This window comes from Nannospalax galili, unplaced genomic scaffold, assembly GCF_000622305.1.
Source record: "Nannospalax galili isolate Female #2095 unplaced genomic scaffold, S.galili_v1.0 scaffold529, whole genome shotgun sequence".
NCBI lineage: Eukaryota > Metazoa > Chordata > Mammalia > Rodentia > Spalacidae > Nannospalax > Nannospalax galili.
The window spans coordinates 1,074,120-1,095,618 of NW_008360309.1; the positions used below are offsets into that span (position 1 = coordinate 1,074,120).

Sequence of the window (21,499 nt, forward strand, 5' to 3'; positions counted from 1 at the left end):
AGTTTGAGCCCAGTATGGGCTACCTGAAACCTTGTCTCAAACAATACTGAGGAATGAAACATTGAGAAGCCTGGAATGGCCCCAACTCCATGTCCTTGGGGTGCACCCCTAACCTGCCAAGCCTGGGCAGAGCCCAGAGTACCATGATTCTCCTATGGGGGCTCACAGCACAGTGGAGTGCTGCAGGAGATCTGGGGTTCCTGAGGAGTGAGACTGACCAGCCACCACCTGCTCGGGAAGTTACCGGGCAGCTCAGCTGAGGCTAAGACCTGTGGACAACTTTCTGGATTTAGGAGCTGAATGTAGTCACAGAGCTGCATACCAGTGAGGGCCAGTGGAGACCTGTAGCTGCCAGATGACTGTACAGGGTCTCAAGTTGGGGTAGCCAAAGGTGAATCACCTTAGTGCCTGCACTACACAAAACTGTAAAATTCATGCCACCCAAATCTCCAAAGGTGGCCATACATGAAACTGGCCTCTCTCCAGACTTCCTAAAGATCTGAAAAACTAAGGCCAGCCTGGATTTGAGGGCAGGGATGTAGCCAGAAGTCAAGGGATGCAGGCTTGCCAGGGACACAATAAGACATGAGCCAGAGATGGAGGACCCAGCCCTGCCCTCTCAAGCCCTAACCTGTGATGTGGGGCTTAATGAATGTTCAGGGCACAGAGGAGGAGGCACCCAGATCCAGAGTCAGGAGCCATAAGGGGTCTCTAGGTAAGCCAGACAGTCAAGGACCTTTCAGGTGGGGCTTTGGAGATGATGGATGAAAACAGGTGTGGGACAAGGGATTCCAGCTTAACTGGCTGGTGACAGAAAGGTTGAGAGAGACACTGTGGGCTGCAAAGACAAATGGGAGGTTGGGGTGGGAGGAGGGCAGCGCCACAGAGCTAAGCAGTTGAGGATGCAGAAGGAGCCTACCAAGGGAACCCCTGGAGGAATGTACTGGGGAAGGGTGCTGGGCAGAGGGAACAGCAGAGGCAGAGTGGAGCCCAGCAGATGTGGAAGTGCAGGGAGCCAGGGGGTGGGGACTGGCCAGGCCAGCTCCCATGGGCTCTTATCACAGAATAGTGGAGAGAATGGATCTAGAAGCAGGACCAGGATGGCAATGGGCAGTTGGGGCCCAGTGGACTGCCTAAGTGGGGACCTCAGTGTTTCCTCTGTGAACTCAGGGACTACAATCAGGCTGGACCCCAAGAAACAGGCTGGATGAGAACTTGCTATGCAGCTGAGGATGACCTTGAACTCCTGGTCCTCCCATCCGAGCCTTCCAAGTGCTGGGATGACAGGCATGCACTATGGTGCCCAGCTTTTGGATTGCATGTGTACATGTTGTAGGCTAGAGGAGGTTCCCCTGTCTCTGCCTTCCCGGCACTGAGATTACAAGCACATGCTATCACACCAGGGTTTTCGTTTTGGTGGGTGGTCTTTTGTGTTGTTGTTGTTGTTTTACATTTTTATTTTATTTGTGTGCACGCCCTGGGAAACTAAGAAGAAAACTTGCAGGAGTCAGTTCTCTCCTTCCACCCAGGGATCAAACTCAGGTCTTCAGATGGCAAGCACTAAGCCCACTGGCCTGCACTGGACTTTTTATATGGGTTCTCGGGATGGAACTCATATCCTCATGTTTGTGTGGCAAGCACTTTACTGACTGAGCCATCCCCCCAGCACCCCTTCTTTTTTGAGATGGTCTTATGTGGCCCAGGCTAGCCTGGAACTCAATAAGTAGCCCACGCTGGCCTGGAAATTGCAGCAATTCTTCTGCCTCTACCTCCAGTGTGCTAGGATCACAGTTGGGATCACAGGCATCAGTCACTGCATCTCTAAGGACAACTACTTTTGAAAGCCACTTGTTTTAGGACCTGAGCCATCCTCATCTGGGTGCTTCTGGGCCCTAGGGACACTGGCAGAGTGCTGCAGGGTCTGGCCGCCACTACCTGAGCTGAGGAGAGCAGGATCAGGTTTCAGATGCCATTAAGACACAAGACAGAGAACGTGGCAGCACAGCGGTATAGCACATGCCAAGCAAGCACTCGGCTCTGGGGTCCACGTTTGCACCTCAAAAGAAAAAAGAGGTGGTGAGGCCTGCCCATCATCCCAGCACTTGGAGGTGGCAGAGACCCCAGGAGCAAGCCCAGCCAGGCTGCAGGAAACCTGCCTCAAAAACAAAGACATCATTTCCCAGCAAAGCTTGCCCAGGTTCTAGTTGCACAAAAAAGGTCACCCCACTGTAGTCATCTTTCCAAGTCACCTATGTCCTTCAAGTACCAAGTGTGGGCTAGGACATGGAAGGACATGGGAAGAGGGACATGGGAGGACACGGGAGGGAGGATACCGGCACTGGGGCTAAGAGGAAGCTGGGCAGCTGCCTGCGACCTGTTCTGCAGGTGCGAAGTTTTCTAGGTCTCTGAGCAAGGTTACCAGGCACAGGAGGACCGGGGGTGAGGCAACAGACTTGCTTGTGTCCCTAAAGAGTTATGGCCATCTTCACAGTCGGAACCTCCTTGGCCAACAGAACTCATAGACTCACCATGAGCTCAACAGAGAGAGCCAGCTGAACAGATGTGATGGTTGAACTCCCAGTGCAAACAACTTTTGTGGGGGGGATATATGTGTGTGCGCACATGTATGGGTAGATAAACTTGGGTGGTATACTGGCATGTGCATGTGTGTAGTCTGTGGGGGGATACATGTGTGTGCATGTGTAGGGGTGCACACACATGTGGGTGCACTCTGTGGGGGTGTATGCATGTAAGTGGGTGGGTGCATTGTGTGGGTGTTCAAGTGAGGGGGCACATGTGTGGCACACCTGCGTGGGTGCATTCATGCACGTGTGGGTAGGTGCATGTGCACACTCATGTGGAGGTCACATGTCAACTTTGGGTGTTGCTCCTTAGACTCCATGGTCTTGTTTGTTGTGTGGGAGGTGGCTGCAGTCCCGCATTCCAGGCCATGGGGGGACATGATCTTTATCATTCCCCCTTCTTTTATAACTTTGACATTTGTGTGTTTGTGTGTGCATGTGTGCCAGGGCATGCATGTAGAGGTCAGAGGACAACTTGGGGGAGTTGCTTCTCTCCTTTCACCAGGTGGATCCCAAGGATTGAACTCAGGTCATCAGAAAGCCCTTTTACCCACTGAGCCAGCTTGAGCTCTCTAGCTTAACTTTTGAGCGGGCCTCACTGGCCTGGGGCAGAATGAATAGGCCTTTGGCCAGTGAGTTGCAGGACCTCCTTTCTCCACCTTCATAGTGCTAGGGTCACAAGTGCACACGTGCACAGCAGGCGACCTGGCTTTTACCTGGGCAGAGTTTTATCCACCAAGCCACCACCAGATGCACCTTGTTTCCTTAGGACAGGGGCTCACTGTGAGGCTCAGTCTGGCCTGGAACGGGCATCCTGCTTCAGCCTCAAGAGCTGGGATGGCGGGTGTGTGCCACACCCTCTCCTCTGCCAGGCCTCCCTGACCATCTGCGGCACAAGCTGGGAGGTTCTGGCTCTTGACCCAAACAAATGGTCACTCAGCAAGAAATGCCTGGTAGCACTCAACTGCCTGCTGGAGCACCAGCACTTTAAGCCTTGGTGTGTAGCTGCCTATGAGAACTCAGTGACAGGCTGAGCCATGGCCACCAGTGACAGATGCAGCACCTCCAACTCTGGGTGGCCAGGACTGGAGCCAAGGGTACTGAGACCTTCATGGATCTATGGGTTACTGTGTCCCATAGATTATATGTTTAAGGCCAGGTGGATGGGATGATCAGGTGTTCAAGGTCAACCTTGGCTACACAGTGAATTTAAGACCAGCCTGAGCTATGTTGAGGCCCTGTCTCAAAAACAAAAGCAAAACCCCAAAACAAACAAAAGGGGGAAAAAACTATAAATAAAAGTTAAAGCTTCTGGTACTCTAACTGGAGCAGCAATGAATGAGACTTTATCGGGACAGAGCATCTTGGACATGCCATTAAAGAAGATGAGGCTGAACTCAGGGACCTTCAGTAACAGCGGTCCTTTAGTGATGAGAAGACAGTGTGGACAAAGGCACAACAGCTCCTGTCAGTCCAGGGCACCTGCAGCCAGCAGGGGCAGGAAGGAACCTCCCAGACTCTGGAGCAACCAAGGTGAAGACCAGACCCAGGATGCCTGCCGGTGGAGCTGGGATTAAAGGCGTGCACACAACCCCAACCCCAGGCCTGATTATTGACAGGTGGCTAGACAAGACGGGATAAGCCGGTGTGGGGGACACTGGCTTGGGGACCAACAGGCAGGCCCTCTAGAGGACTTTTGAATGTGAAATCCCCATGCCTCCAAGGGGCCATGCTAGGGTCCCGCTGAAACTGTGTCCACCGTCCCTGGGGATGCAGGGTGATGGGGCCATACGGAGAGGAGAAAAGGTAGAGATGGCCTCATTCCCACAGCCTGAAATAGACGTGGCGTTCCATATTTCTCCAGAGCTGGGGCTGCAGTTATGTAATAACTAACGAAGTCGCGCTCGGCCCATCTAGAGCCCCAAGACACCTGCACATTCAGACTCCCACCCAGACCCTGGGTGTCACCTGCTTCCAGACTTGGGAACCTGGCTAGGTGGGACAGAACACCTGTCAAACACACCTGTCCCAGCAGCCCTGTGACGCTCAGGTGGGTAAAAGGAAGTTCAAATGAGGAACGGCCAAGCAGCGTTCACACAGGACTAGGGAAAGGAGGGAGTTGCCATGCCCTCAGCTCTCCTCCAGATCCCAAGAACACCACTGACCCTGGTCTTTGCCCAGCCTCACCACATCCTTGTTTGAGGCCTGCCCTGACTAGAGCCATCCCTGCCCCCATGTCACTGCCATATCAACGCAGCTCAACTGTTCTTGCTCTTTTTCTTAACCACACCGATTTCTCTGTTCTATTTAAAATAAAGCTACCCAGCTTAGAACTTCAACAAATAAAATATAAAATTGAAATGTGACCTAGCACTCTACTCCCAGGGACAGGTCCCAGTGAAATGGGAGCAGGCACCCAGGTAGACACACAAACTCACGTTCACAGTGGTACCCCAAACTGGGCCAGAAAGGTGAAAACCCAGTTTTCATCAGCGGTGTGTGGCTAGGAACAGATCCAAGTGTGGGAATACTGCTCAGACTTGAAAAGGGATGAGGCTGTGACACACCACAAAAGATGGGCATTAAGCCAGGCATGGTGGTGCACGCCTTTAATCCCAGCACTCGGGAGGCAGAGGCAGGTGGATCTCTGTGAGTTCAAGGCCAGCCTGGTTTACACAGTGAGTTCCAGGACAGCTGGGGCTACAGGGAGACCCTGTCTCAAAAAGACTCCCCCTAAAAAGAAACAGAAAACAAAAAACAAAACATTCCATTGAGTGACAGAAGCCAGTGGATAAGGCCACACTGTGTGAGCCCGCTGACATGAAATGTCCAGGAAAATCCACAGAGCAGGCAAGCAGATCAGGGCCCTCCCACGAGCTGGGGAGAGCTCAGGCGACCGCAGAGCAGGCCGGAGGCTCTTCCTTTGGAGGAGCGGCTGAATGCACTGAATATGGCAGAACTGGTTGAGGCGAGGCTTCCTCCCAGTCAGCAAAGAGTTAATGAGATTCAAAGCCAGTCCTGCTCTGGGGTGGATGGGACCCAGGTGCCTACTCAAGGCCTACAAGTCTATCCAAGATGGACTTCCTGTGGGGCCATCCTCATGCACCTTCCTTCCTCCTTGTCCCCAGGCAGCTCCAAGCTGCACCAACACAGGAGCCTCATGATTAGGTCCCCAAGTCAAATGGCCAAGGGTAGCCTGCTATGGCAACAATGCACCCCTCAAAGCACCCCAAGTTCCTATGTTGGAGGTACTTGAACATCTTAAGATTAGATAAAGTCCTCAGGGCATGGTCCCAAAATTTGGTGACTCTGGGTTATGTCTATTTTTTTTAAAGACAGGATCTCACTTTGTATCCCAGCTGGCTTGGCCTGGAACTATGTAGCCCAGGCTGACCTCAAACTCATGGCAATCCTTTCTCAGTCTCACAAGTATTGGGATTATAAGCATGTGCCAGCTGGCATTAGTTTAATAAGAGGAAGAAAAGGCCAGGGTGTGGCTCAGTGGTAGACCCCTAGCCTAGAATCACCCAGTAAGGGACTGAAATGTGGCTCAGAAGTAAAGTCCTAGCCTAGAATCATCCAACGAGGGGCTGGAGTATGGCTCATGGATGAGAACTGGTAGAACTACTCAGTCTCCTTCCAAGAAACATGGTAGCCACAGCTCTACCACACATGGCTCTGGGCCTACTTTTAAAATATTTTTTTTAATTTACTATTTTTATTTATGTGTATGAGTATATTGCCTGCATGTGTGTAAGTGCACCCGTGTTGTGCAATGCCTGCAGAAGTCAGAAGAGAGTGTCAGATTCAGCTGGGACTGGACTTAGGGATGTGATTGTTAGCCACCACGTGGGTACTCAGAATTAAAATCTGGTCCTCTGCAACAGCAGCCAGTGCTCTTAACCCTGAGTCATCTCTCCAGCCCCCTAAGTCCACTTTTAAAAAACAAACTTACACAGTAGAATGGCTGGCTTCTACCACCCCAAGCAGGCTACCTGCTGGGCCTGGCTTCCTGGCAGGAGGTGGGGTTGGTCAGCTCCCCATCCCCACACCTGGGAATGGAAGCTACTTTCCCCTTGTGCCCTGGACTCATAGGATTGTCACAGTGGTGACCCGCTGGCTGCAGGCTCAGGTCAGCCACAGCTTCTCACTGTGGCTTGATGACAGCTGTGTGGTCAGAGGAGAGGCTCAGAAAGGCCCACCCCTACCCCTGCCCCATATCTCTACCTCCCCTCTACAGACTGGCCATCTGCAACTGGAATGTGTAGGAAGTGGCCACCAGCATGTGGGCCAAGTTCTTCCAAGCATGGGGTACACCCTGAGCAGTAACATCCAAGTTTGCTCAGCCAGCAGTTGGTCCTTAGCACCCCGGACAGGGTTCCTGCCAGCACCTACAGGCCATGAGGCCCTGGAGCTCAGGACCGGGCCAGGCCTGGGCACTGGCTTTTTCAGGAGTCAAAGCAGCCAGAGAGGTGGCCAGAAGGATGGTGAGCTGGACACTAGCCTGAGGTACTGAGCAAAATCCCATCTTAAAAAATAACACATATATATAAAGCCAGGCATGGTGGCACATGCCGGTAGTCCCAGCACTTGGGAGGCAGAGGCAGGCAGACCTCTGTGAGTTCGAGGCCAGCCTGGTCTACACAGTAAGTGCCAGGCCAGCTGGGGCTACAGGGAGATACTGTCTCAAAAAGACTGAAAAAAAAAAGGATATATATATAAGGTCATCCTCAGCTACATACAGAGTATGAGGCCAGCTTGGGCTGCATGGGACCTTACAAAAGGAAGACTATATGCCTAGGTATACAAAAGAAAGGAACTAAACTGAAATGTACAATAACACAGCAGATCTGAGCTTAAAAGTATGAATAAGTTTCCTTTATGTGGTAAAGGGTAAATGCTGGTGATAAAAAATTTGGAGGCATAATTCATAAAGAAGAGGTTAAATGGTAGTTTGAAAGCAGAGTGGTTCATGTAGTGAATGACATGAGCAACAAAATTGCTTCACACAAGCTGGGGTGCAACTTCCTCCAGAATACAGCAGGAGAATTAGCATGTGGAGATACATATTTAGCAAATAGTTACTGAAAAATTGAACACTTACTGAAGTGCTCCAAATAAATAAATTAATTAAATAAACAAATAAATAAATATATGGTTGGGGGGCTGCAATGGCTCAACTGGTAATGGCGCTTGCCATGAAGCCTGACAACTTAAGATCCTCCCATATGGTGAAAGGAGAGAACTGACTCCTGAAAGTTGTCCTCTGGCTTCCACATGCCCCTCCCTAGACCCAAATAAACAAAAGTAGGACCAGCCTGTGAGATGCCTCAGTGGGTGAAGGACCTGAGTTCAACTCCTGAAACTCACGTAAAGGCCCCAAACTTGACAAATTCCACATCCCAAGCAGCTCTGAAAGACCCTGAGGCTGCCCCCAACTCTGACCCCTGTCTGTCCCCTGTGACAACCATGGACCCCACTGTGAACTGCGAAGCCCCCAAGGGGGCTGTCCACCCACTGTCTGAGGGGAACTTGAAGGTATAGAGCCCAACAGGGCAATCCCCAGACTGTCCCCTCAGGCCTCTCCTCCTGTACCCCCTGCGGTAGAGCTCTGTGTAGCGTGTGCACAAAATGAAGTTGGCTTGTGTCTTATGGTACTAGAGGTGGACTCCAGAGACCTCCACCCACACGTTAGATGAGTATTCACCTGAGTCAAGCTCTAGGCCCCTCACTGGGAGATTCTAGGCAGGGGCTCTACAATTGAGCTGTAAGGCCCTCAGCCCTTTTTCCATTTTAATATTGACACGATGTTGCTAGTTTGTGCAGACAGGTCTTAAATTTGCTCTGTAACCCTTGTAATCCCCTGCCTCAGTCTCCTAGCAGCTGAAATGACAGGCCCTCCTAAAACTGGGTTTTGGAGGGATTTTTCCCCTCCAGCATTGAGGGAAAAAGCCTTCTGACAAACTTCTCTGCAGAAATAGAATTCTACAGTAAAATTCATATGCAATCCCCAGGAACTGTGAATAGTCAAAAGACCCTTGGAAAAGAACAAGGTTGGCAGGCTCACACTTGCCAACCTCAAAACTTATCACAAAGCCACAGTAACCAAAACAGCATGGGACTGACTTCAAGAGATGTTGGTCAGTCAAGGTGGCCTATGTCTGTCACCCTAGCACTTGGCAGGTTAAGGCAGGAGGACTGCCATGAGCATGAGGCCAACCTGGGCTACATAGTGAGTTCCAAGCCAGTGTGGACTACAGGGTGAGACTATCTCAAAGTTAACAAGCCAAGCCTGACAACCTGAGGTCCAGTCCCAGGACCCACATAGTAGATGAAGAGAACCTACTCCTGCAATTTGTCCTCTGCCTACATGTGGGTCCTGGCACACTCCCTCTCCAACCCTGCCACAATAAATAAATGTAAACAATAAATTACAAAAACAAACTACCATGAGCTGGGCTTGAGTTCCAGGCCAGCTGAGGCTACAGGGAGACCATCTCAAAAAAACAAAACAGCCGAGTATGGTGGCACATGCCTGTAGTCCCAGCACTTGGGAGGCAGAGGCAGGTGGATCTCTGTGAGTTCAAGGTCAGCCTGATCTACATAGTGAGTTCCAGGACAGCTGGGGCTACAGGGAGACCCTGTCTCAAAAAGACCAAACCAAACCAAACAAAAAAACCCCCAAACCTACCAGATACAGAAACCAACAGGACAGACTAATCCAGAAACAAGCCCTTATCTAAACGGTCAAATAACTGTTGACACCAGTGCCAAGACACTGTAGGAAGGACAGCCTCCAACAAAGGTCTCTGGGAAAGCTGTGTCTCCCTTTGCAGTCAAGTAAATCTGGACGCCTCCCCAATGCCACATGCAGGTACAAGCTCTGAGGTCCACAGACCAAGGGGGAGTCCTGGAACCCAATACCCAAATGCGAACTCTGAGTATCACAAAGACCCTCAAATTGCAAAGGGCACAGAACTCCAGAGAGCACCTTAGAAGCCGAGAGAGACCCCCAAGCCAGGCTCAGTGGTGACTTCTTGGATCTGACACCAAACTTGAAGCAACAAAAGCAAAAAGACCATAAACTGGACTTTGTCAAAATTAAAAACATTTGTGTGTCAAAAGGCACCATCACTGGGGTGAGGGGAAGGCCCTGTTCCCATGGAAAGAGAAAATATTTGCAAATCATATCTCTGGTAAGGAATTAACATCTACAGTACATGGAAAGACGGCTCAACTTTAAAGTCTGCAAAGTGTTTGAATAGATATTTCTCTTTTTTTTTATTTTATGTGTATGAACGTATTGCCTGCATATGTGTAAGTGCACCCATGTTGTGCAATGCCCACAGTCAGAAGAGGGCATCAGATTCCCCTAGAACTGGAGTTACAGACAGTTGTTAGCTGCCATGTGGGTGCTGGGAATTGAACCCAGGTCCTCTGCAAGAGCAGCCAGTCCTCTTAACTGCTGAGTCATTTCTCCAGCCCCCAAATATTTATTTTTTTTATATTTTATTATTTTAATTTTATGTATATGTGTGTATTGCTGGCACATATTTAAGTGCACCCGTGTGGTGCAGTGCCCATGGAGGTCAGAAGAGGGCATCAGATTCCCTGGAACTGGAGTTAAGATGGTTGTTAGCTGCCATGTGGGTGTTGGGAACCAAACCCAGGTCCTCTGCAAGAGCAGTCAGTGAGTGCTCTTAGCTACTGAGCCATCTCTCCAGGCCCTGAACAGGTATTTCTGCAGAGAACACTCGAAGCAGCCAGCTGCATGAGCACTGTGGGACACCATGCCACAAGGTGCTGCTAACCAAAAATGCCACAGCAAGCTTGGGGTAGCATGTGAGGGGACTGGGACAGATCCCTGCATACTTTTGGTGGGAAGGTAACACAGGGCAACAGCTCAAATTTAAACACATACCCTGGTATAGTGGTGTACACCTGTGCCTGTGATCCCAGAAGTCAGGACTCTGAGGCAGGAGCATTGCCACGAGTTCTACGCCATCCTGTGACCACCTGTGACTCCAACATATGGGTGGCTGAGGTAGGAATTCATAGATAGGAAACTGAGGCCCAGAAGGGCTCGATTGTTTCACACTTCTGCTAGGGAAGAGTTACAGTAGCGGGCTGGGGGAATGGCAAGACTCTTGCCGGCAAGGATCCCCAGGCAGTGAGTTCCCCCAGGCAGCCCTATGACATGCATGTGTTTGAAGGGGACAATGGCCAGAGCCCAGACCAAGAATGCAGCCCGGCCTATAAGTTGTCCAAGTCATCAGGGCTGTCATTCGTCCACTGATGCTTTAATGAGCTGTTCTTGCCCCAATCACTGTCACCACACCTGCCTGCCTGTCACCCAGCAGACCACCAGCCACACAGCCTGTTTGCCTGCCAGCTCACTGGAGAAGTCTTGAAGTTGACTACAACTGAAAAGACTCTGCTGGGGGAACCAGAGGCCCCTAGGAGCCTCCTATGACCCTGCCATTCCAGGAAGGGGGATGTCAGCAGCCTGTTAAGACACTCTTACCTCCTCTAGTCCCCAGCTTGGGGTAACGGCCAGTCCTGGGCACCCTGCTGGGCCATGCTGACACTTCCTCTTAGAGATTTCCAGGCCAGTGACCAGCTGGCAAACATCCCTGCCCTCCATCCCCAGGTGAGCAGCAAGGCTGGGTGCATGGCGGCCACCAGGCCCATGCTGGCTCCTTTCCATTTTATGTACACTTCAAGACAAAGGTGTTTTCGTTAAGAAAAAACCCACAGCAGAACTTCTGGACCACCAGTCTCTGTAAGTCTGCCTGCCTTTCTGAATTCTTCAGAGAAGCATAATCTTTACATGTTATCTTTAAGGCTTTGGGCTGCCCCAGCATCTTATATTTCTTTACTTTCTCTAAAACTTCCTTCTCCCAGCCATGTGGCTGCCAGTCAGCCACGTGTCTGACCCCCATGCAGGCACTAAACCTGCCTGGCTCCATGGCTTTCTTTCTGTCTCCCTAGCCTTCTCGTCCTCAAAGCAGCTGCCAAGATGACCAGCTTGCCTACCCCCTTGGGGATTTTTCTTTAAAATTCTAATAAAATTGTAAAAGCTTTAAAAAAAAAGAAAAACCCCACAACCATAGTATAGGGTGGGGTGGGGTGGGATGTGGGCAGAGACAGAGGCTCCACCCCTGGCATCCTAAGAAAAAGCAACCAGACTTGAAGTTGGCACTCAGGTGGCAAAGCTTGCCTGTCATACCAGAAGCCCTGGGCGCCATCCCCAGTACTGCAGAACCCAGGTGCAGTGGTACATGCCTGTTGTTGTTCTGGAACTCAGAGGCTGGGCAAGAAGGCAGTGAGTCCCCCTAGCCTGGGCTCAGAAGTGAGGTTCTTCAGGATGGGGGTGACCAGAGAATCCAGTGTCACTTCCCCTGGTCATGCCTCCCAGGGAACTGGGCTGAAGACCTTCCCCATGTGGCCTGGTTGCCACCACCTCTCCCAGGATGCATCCCCCTGGCGCACTGCCCTGTCCTCACCCCTCCTAGGTCTGTTCTTGTGGGAGCCCCAGGAACCTCTGCTATCCCTGTCCCACTTGCAATCTTTGAGGAGTGCCCTGTAGCCCTGAAACAGACTCTATGGAAGCCTATAGGAAGCCCTGTGCACCACACCCTTAGGCATAGCTAAATCTCACCTCTTTCAGGGTTCCCCATCAGACCCAAGGGGGTAAGTGAGTTCCCAGAGCCTAGCATCCAGGAGGGACTTGTTAGGGACAGACTGCCTGACAGGAGTGGCTACTGCAGGTGACCTTACAGGGACCTGGGGCCTGAACAGGGGTGTCTGCCACCCAAGCCTGCCCCAGCCCAGGCACAGGTCTGCCATGTGCAGTACGGAGACCGACAGACTTCCGGCCCTCCTACCAGGTCTGCCACCCTCAGCACAGGCTCATGTGCTGGTCAAGGACAGGACTCGTGAGAATGCCTGTCTTCCCCCAAAACAGGGAAGATTCCAGAAAGACCTCAAAAGGCCTACTGCTGTCTTCTCAGTACACCATGAGTACTTGCTGAATACTGAGTGGCTGCTAAGCACCTGCTGCATATGAACTGTGTGCCTACCGAGCACACACCTGCTGGATACAGTGCATGTGTCTTCTGAGCACCTGCTGCATACACACTGTGTGCCTGCTAAGCACTTGGTGAATACATACTGCAAGTCTGCCGAGGGCCTGGTGAATACATGATGTGTCTAAGCACACCCTGCACCTGCCAAATACCCTCTCATATCCACTGAGTGCCCACACTCCCGTGGCATGCATCCTCAGGCGCTTGCCAGTCACTGTGGGCAAGCACTGCACAACTTCACAATCAGACAACCCAACCCCAATGACAGTCAAACTGCATGTCCCACAACAGAATGAGACAGAGGCCGCTATAACTGGCCTCTCTGAGGAGGAAGCAGAAACAAACTGAGCAGGAGGCGGTGGCCCACTCTCCCTGGTGTCTGTGCTGTACACACCCTGCATACTCTCCTGCATCCATCCAAGAATGCCCTGGACCAGGCCCAGCTGCGCTTCACTTCCTCTTAGCAAATACTAAATATTGACTCTCTGCATCCTGGCCCTCAAGGTGTGTGGTGGCTTCCGTGTTTGCACACCTGGACCCCCATCTGGCCATGGATGCACAGCCACGCCTGGCCAGGGCAGGTGCCCACCTCTGAACCTGCCATGCTGGATACATGAAGGGAGGGAGAGGAGGCAGTCTTCAGCTCATGTGCTCCAAGGCAGGAGCCACAGTCACTAGTCAATGCCACCGCCTAAGTGCCTGGCCCTCTTCCATGCCTGGCATACCCTCAAGCCTTGGCACCCTTCTGCCAACCGTGGCTGCTGGGGGAAACACAGGTGGGGAATCCCTCAGATGACCTAAAGGGCTTCACATTCAACATGCACAGATGTGCAGGGGTGTGGGTTCCGAAAACCAGAGCGACCTATGCGTCTTACAACAGATGAGGAGGAATCTGGGCTGAGCAACTGACAGGGTCCATGACCCACTTCAGAAAACCAGAGACAGTGAGGGTGAGACTCAGGTTAGAACTCTTGTTCTGTACACCCTAAGCCACACAAGTCTCACTTGGGAAACACAAATGAGTGGCAGGCTCCTCCTCAGAGGTTACCACAAAAGTATACTGTGCACACAGGCCCCAGCACAGCTGGCACCCACCATTCCATGCTGACCCCAGCCTCTCATGCTGCCATGTCTCTGCATCCTTCCATGGCTCCCCACTGCCGCCTGCCTACCTCCCTCCTGGCCATGCTTACCATGCAGTCATCAAGCTGAGTGCCATTTCCTCTGCACATGAGTTCCGGCAGCCTGGCACACCCTGCCCCGGTGGCATGCTCCCAGACTGCATGATACAAGAGAAAACACTGGCTACTAGGTCAGTCTGGCCTGACCCAACCCCAGCTTGCCTAACTCCCACTCTGGGTCACTGGCTCTTTAGATCTCAGTCTTCCCTGTCACCATGGGATACCAAGGGTGGTCTAGCACTGCTGTGACAAGCTGCTATGTCTTATGCAGCCAGGGTCTCTGCCCACCATTGGGTACTAGCATGACTCGGCACAGCCATGGACCAGAGGACAGTCAAGGCCCAACTCCTCTCCCGGGTAGGACTACACAACGCCCTAGAGGTGGACACAGTCTTGGGTGAGCTTTCCACGGGGCAGCTAGTGGGATTTCTTTACTGAGACTGGGTCCACCATGCTGCCCAGGCTGGCCTGGAATCCACAATGCTCCTGCCTCAGTCTCCTAAGTGCCGGCACAGCAGAGGCACTCTGGTAGCTGGATGGTTCATTTGAGACAAGGTCTCAATATGTAACCCAGGCTGACCTCAACCTTGCAGCAATCCTCCTGCCTGTACATCCTGAGTGCTGGGATCACAGGCATGAACTACTAAACCCAGCTGATTGGTGGGTTTGGGAGGGGGGGGTTGGTTTGTGTGTGTGCATATCTGTGTCCATGTGCCTGTACATGTGTGTATATGGGCAATGCATGAAGAGGCCAAAAGTCAACATCATCTTCCTCAATCCCTTGTTTTCCGTGAGCTAAGGTCTCTCACTAAATGTGGAGCTCATGGATGCATTAGCCAGCCCAGGGATCCTCCTGTCTCTGCATCCCCAGCGCTCCCCGACTTGGCTTTTTATACAGCTTCTGTGGCTCAAACGCAACAAGTATTTTTCAACTGAGTCATCTTGCCAGCACTGGGTTTTTTAAAATTTGAGACAGGGTCTCTTGTAGCCCAACTGGCCTCAAACTGTAGCCCAGGATAACTCCTGATACCCCTGCCTCTGGAATGCTCGATGGCAGGTGTACCCAATCATGCCTGGTCCCAGAGTTCCTTCAGCAGCCTCCCTGGCTGTATCCCACACTGATGTCAAAATGGCCTTTATGGATGGTCCCATGAGGTCCCCACACTGAAACCAGAGAGCCACCAGCACGAAGAGCAGCTGACCGAGCATAACCCAATTAACTCCATCAAGCCTCAAATGAGGGATCAGAGGCCTGTTTCGAGACAGAAGTCAGTGGACTAAGTAGGAACCACTGGGATCTAAGGCAGTTGTCACAAAGCACCATACTCCACACTGACCCTGAAGGATGGGGACAGGGAAAGTCCCTTCATCTTAAAGAGAGGATTCTTGCTAAGTGTCACTGTTGCAAGATGGGCCAGCCAGCTAGTCCCCAGCTTAAGGCTGACACCCTCTCCACATGGTGACCCCAGACTCAGGCTCTACATGGCACAGCCCTAGTCCCCACTTGGAACTTAGGCAGCCACTCCAATGATGCAGTCTGTCACCTGTTACTCTCATGCCATCCCCAGAGGGTCTGAAGTAGGGCAACAGCCACCACCACACCCTCCCTGCAAACACTCTGAGACCCTAAGTCAATCTCCCTCATGGCTGCTCAGCAAGTCTTGGACTGCAGGACATGGCCACCAGTCCAGAGGCCAACAAAGTCGTGAGAGGATGAGATGAGCTATATTTGTGGCCACATGGTCTCAGTCACCAAAACTGACCCGGGGTGGGAGTGTAGCTTAGCAGGAGAGGACCTGCCTGGTTCCATCACAGCATCCTATCCAGCACACACAGGCCAGATCCCATTGGCAGCACTGTCCTCAGGAGCACTCGTTACCAGTGGGCTATGTGAACACAGCTACCTGGACCAGGGCCTCTACAGGGCACAAAGCCTGGCCCATGGCCACCACATCCAACCATGACAGGAAATGGCTGCAAAATGAAGGCTTTGGGCTCCTGGGTCACAGGAGAAACACAAGCACAGATACAGAAACCCAGTCAACCAAAGATTTTACCCTGCTGAGCCACACCCCCAGCCCCTCACTGGGGGGATTCTAGGCAGGGGCTGTACCCCTGAGCAACAACCCCACCCCTCACTGGGTGGATTCTAGGTAGGGGCTCTACCCGAGAGCAAGGCTCCCATTCCTGTTTCTTTGTTTTGATACTGAACCTGGTTACATAGCCCAGGGTGTCTTTTCTTTTTCATTTTATCTATTTTTTGTGTGTTGGGGGGGTGGGGCATGTGCTTGTCACAGTGCATATGTGGAGGTCAAAGGCCAACTGCAGGAGTTAGAGGTCTTCTAACCTTAGGGGTTCCAGGGATTAAACTCAGGTCAACAAGATTGGCAGCAAGCACCTTTACCCACTGAGCTATCAGCCCCTCGGGTTGACTTTCAATCCTGGGGTCAGCAATCCTCCTGTTCTCTGCTCACAGGCTGGGCTCCCAGGTGAGCGCTACCATTCCAGTATCTGGGTAGCTTTCACCATCTCACTTTGGACATTAGGGCCAGGCAAGATCCTAGCAGGGATGCCACTGTGGGCCTCAGTTTCCCCATATGTAAGGCAGAGAAGGCCCCTCCTCACTGGGTGGGGAGGGATGTGGTGCTCCTGGGGTGAGTGAGAGTTCTATGCCTGAGTGGGAGCAAGATGCCTCCAGCTGGAGCCCAGCTCGGTCCGTTCCTCTGAGGAGCCCAGCAGAGTTGCTGGGGCAGAACCCAGAGCCCTTACTCTGAGTCCCACTGAAAGGTTGAAGCCTGTTGATCACCTCTGTACCTCAAAAAGGACCCTCTGTCCCAGATGTGCCCCCTGCATTCCTCTGTCCCATTCAGTATCCCCCTGAGCTCTGTGTAGAGCAACCCTGAGTGTCTGAGTTATGGGAGTCGCAGGAGCTGGCCAGAGGGGAAGGGGCTGTGTGCACATGCTGTCCCTGCAAATTCCCAAGCTGGTCACTACAAGATTACAATGCTACAGTGCCTGTCCCTGGCCAGTTGAGGGTATCCTGTGATGTGGTCAAAAGTGATTACAGGGGCTTGGGGCACAGTTTGGTAGGTAAGAGCACTTGCTGTGCAAGCATGAGGACCTGAGTTCAAATCCCTGGCACACACACAAATAGCTGGTCATAACCAGGCATGTGCCTGTAGCTCCAGTCCTTTTAGGGTATAGATAGAAATAGGAAGAGGCTCTCCAAGGTTTCCGTAGTCAATGGAACAAGACAGAGAAATGACAGACCAGGATACTGATGTCTTCCTCTGTCCTACATCTGCATGCACACACACACACACACACACACACACACACACACATGCCTGTAAAGGCAGAAAAATGACAGAATAGAAGTTGCTCTAGGAGCCGGGCGTGGTGGTACACGCCTTTAATCCCAGCACTTGGGAGGCAGAGGTAGGCAGATCTTTGTGAGTTCGAGGCCAGTCTGGTCTACATAGTGAGTTCCAGGACAGCTGGGGCTACATGGAGATCCTGTCTCAAAAACACACACAAAAAAATAATAATAAAATAAAATAAAGAAAAGAATTTGCTCCAGGCCCTAGAGCCCAGAGGTCTGAAGCCAGACTCTCGAAACCATGTGCTGACCAGAGGCTCCAGGTGGGCCTGTCCCTCCTGCCTCTGTTTTCACATGGCATCTCCCCCATGCTCCTGTGTCCCATAGTGTCTCCTATTATTTATTTATTTGGTTAGGGTTTTTGTTTGGGGGTGTTGAGACAAGCCAAGGCTAGTCTTGAACTCCTGATCCTCCTGCCTAAGTATCCCAAGTGCCGGACAAGTATACTTCACTACACTAACCACCTCTCGTTTTTGTAAGGTGCGGGTCCTGACTCAAATCCCATCTACAGAGAACCCTTACCAGCACAGGTCCCGCAGCTGGGTCCCAGGGTTGAGCACAGACAGACACTTTTCACAGGTCACCATTCAGCTGCTACCCACAACCCTCAGGGGCTTCTAGAGTGGTACAGAGATAAGGGAAGAACTCCCATTCTCCTGACAGCCAGTTGGGGGTGTTCCCTATGCAATGAGGTCGCAGATGGCAGCAAAGAGTCCTGACAGACAGCAGGACAAGAGAAGGTGCCAAAGGGCCAGCAAGATGGCTCAGCAGGGTAAAGGTGCTTGCTGCCAAGCCTCACAACCTGAGTTCAATCCCCAGCATCCACATGGTAGAAGGAAAGAAACAACTCCAGCAAGTTGCCGTCTGACCTCTACACATATACTGTAGCAGACACGTAACACTTAATTCTTTTTTTTTTTTTTTTTGCTTTTTGAGACAAGGTCTCCCCTGTAGCCCCGACTGGCCCAGAACTCACGAGGTAGACCAGGCTGGCCTTGAACTCAGAGATCCACCTGCCTCTGCCTCCCAAGTGCTGGGATTAAAGGCGTGTGCCACCATGCCTGGCCAATAATTTTTTTTTTAATTAAGAAAAAAATGGCAAAGCCAAGACCTAAGGCCAAGCCAGGGTAGTCACCAAGTCCTCTACCCTGAGCAAAGCCACCCCCAGCACAGGCAAACATCAAGACAATGTCCTGCACTTGGTCCAGACAGGAGCATACTGGGCTACTGATTCTGTGAGGACAGGACCACAGTGTGAGGCCTAGCCTGGCCAGCGTCAATGCTTCTGCCTCAACCTCCCGAGACACTAAAACAGATGAGTGTCACATTGCCTGGTTAACTGGGGACTGTTTGTGGCCCAGATGCCTTGGTTTGAGATGTTCCATATTACATCAGAAGTCCTGTTCAAGTCCAAGTCAGCAAGTGACCGGCACACATCATCCCTGCCCCCACTCTCCCACCCTCAAGTCTAGAGGGTTCTGCTAAGAAAAGGCTCAATTGCCCTCTTGCTCAAGTTCTCACTTCACTCATTTGCACAGCTACTCATCCCTAGCACAGGCCCCACATCCTTGGCCACCTTCTGATGGCACAGGGATCACAGCAGGTGGTGCAGGAGCAGCCTGTCCATGGACAGATGACCACGAGGAAACGTGGACGCCTATGTCCAGGAGACATGGCTTGCAACTACGGAGAGGTGGGGACACCCCAGGTATCTGGCATGATGAAGGACTAAAACCCAGTGCCACAATCCTTCACCATCCACACAGAGATAGGGTCTCTCACTGAACTTTGCTGGTTTGGCTGGTTGGCTAGAGAGCCTTAGAGATCCTCCTGCCTCAGCCTCTACAGGCTAACACAACTGACACGTAATGTATATTTTGAATTAGGCCCTCAAATACTACAATGTATGTGTGGAGATCAGATGATAGCCTGTGGGAGTCAGTTCTCTCCTTCTCGTACATGGAACTGAACTCAGGTGGGAACCCTTGGCAGCAATCAACCGTCTTTACCAATTAAGCCACCCCACCGGCCCACAAGTCTGTAAAACGAGGAATGAAGCAGAGACAGGCTAGAACGTCTTGGAAAACATTGTGTTGGGAAATGTAACAGTGAGTGATAGAAGCTGAACAGGGCCACAGGGTGCGTGATCCCACTGAGATCAAACAGGCAAAGACATGGGCAGGGGAAGCAGGTCAGGGATGCCTATAATCCCAACACTCAGGAAGTACAGGCAGGAGGATCAGAAGTTCAAGGTCATCCTGAGCTACACAGTGAGTTCAAGGCCAGCCTGGGCTACATGAGCTCCAGCTACACTAATTCATGCCCATCCCAATGAAGGTACCAGACTTCATCAAAAACTGGGCATGGTGGTGCACAGCTTTAATCCCAGCACTCCAGAGGCAGAGGCAGCAGATCTCTAAATTCAAGGCCAGCCTGGTCTACATAGCAAGTTCCAGGGCAGTCAAGGCTACACAGTGAGACTCTGCCTCAAAATAAAACACAACAAAATAGGGGCTGGAGAGATGGTTCGGGGGTTAAGAGCACTGGCTCCTCTTGCAGAGGACACAGGTTTGATTCCCAGAACCCACATGGCAGTTCCAGTGGATTCTGTACCCTCTTCTGACCTGCACAGGTACTATACAACACAGATGGACTTACACACATGCAGGCAATACACTCATACATACAAAAATACAAATAATAAAATATTCGAAACAGAACAATACAAAGACCAGCCTCACAACTCTGTTCATCACATTGCAAACATTTGACACCAACTGCATGCAGGCACATCTACTACGTACTGGAACAAGCAGGAGCCTCAGCTGCCCTGGCTGGTGGGTGACATACTTTTCTTCCATTCATTCCTTCACTCACTCAGTGGCCACATCTTTCTCAGTGCTGAGAGACATGAGTCCACTCCCTGAGCACACTGGGAGCACAGCCTGGCTGACAGTGAGCAAGTGTACAAAATCAAACACACATCCTCATCTGTGATTCCACAGTCTCTTCAGGAAACAAGCAACTGATTATAAAATCACCTGACCCAGAGGCTCCATCCAAGGAATTCCAGCCTGAACTAAGTGGCCCCAGCTGCTCAGAAGAGAAATGGGACTCAGAATCCAGGAACATCAGCAGCTGCAACCCAGTTCCACCCACCTCCCCTGAGGCCCTGTGTGCAGGATATGCCACAGAGTTCCTACCACCCATGCTAAGCCCGATCACCTCGAGGAAGATCAGGCACCACACACTTGACACGGGAGGAAACTGAGGCATGATCTCCACGCAGCCTCAGCCCACTGCAGACAGGAGCTGAGCACAACTGGTCCTGCATGCCAAACAGCTCAGCCACCTGAGATGCTCGAATACTTCCATCCAGGCCTGTGGTCAGCTGTCCCATCATGAGCAGAGGCCTGGCATCTGATCCCTACCATGCAGCTGCACGGGGACCAGGGAGCTGTCTCCATGTTGATTCAACCCTCTTATAACCCTTAAAGGGAGACACCTGCCTCATTTTGCAGGTGGGGACATCTGTCCTTCCCCTATCACCACTGAGAACACAGGTGACAGGGGACAATATAGACACCCCACTCAGGGAGTAACGAGAGGGCAACAATCTGTCTCCAGGTACCAATGAAGGGTGACACCTGTTCCCCCAGGTAGTAATGATGGATGACACCTGTTCCCTCAGATACCATTGAGGAGGTGACAATCTGTCCCCTCAGGTACCAAAGAGGGGGTGACTCCCCACCTGTCCCCTCAGGTACCAATTAGGAGGGGATGACACCTGTACCCTAGGTAGTGGCTATGATGAGGCTACATGTCCCCTCAGGCAGCGATGATGGATGACACCTGTCCCTTTGGATACCAACGAGGAGGTGACACCCGTCCCCGCAGGTACCAGTGAGGGGGTGACACCCATTTGTCCCCTCAGGTACCAGTTAGGGGGTGACACCCATTTGTCCCCTCAGGTATCAGTAAGGAGGGGTAACACCTGTCTCCTCAGGTAGCAATGAAGAAGTGACACCTATCCCCCCAAGGTAACAATGACGGGGTGGCACCTGTCTCCTCAGGTACCAACAAGGAGGGGTGACACCTGTCCTTTTACGTGGCTATGGTGAGGCTGCATGTCCCCTCAGGTAGCTGTGATGGATGACACCTGTCTCCTCAGGTAGCTGCGAAGGCCACCTGTCTGGTGCAAGGCGCAATACTGCACGGGCTGGCGGCGTGGGGACACCTGCGGCGGCCGCAGCCCCGCCCCCGCGCCTC

General features: G+C 51.9%; 1 protein-coding gene across 4 annotated transcripts in view; it reads right to left on the reverse strand.

Annotated features, from left to right (window-relative positions):
* Positions 1–21,499, reverse strand: part of Crtc1 (CREB regulated transcription coactivator 1) — a 59,831-nt gene that overhangs the window by 37,697 nt on the left and 635 nt on the right. The window lies entirely within an intron of this gene.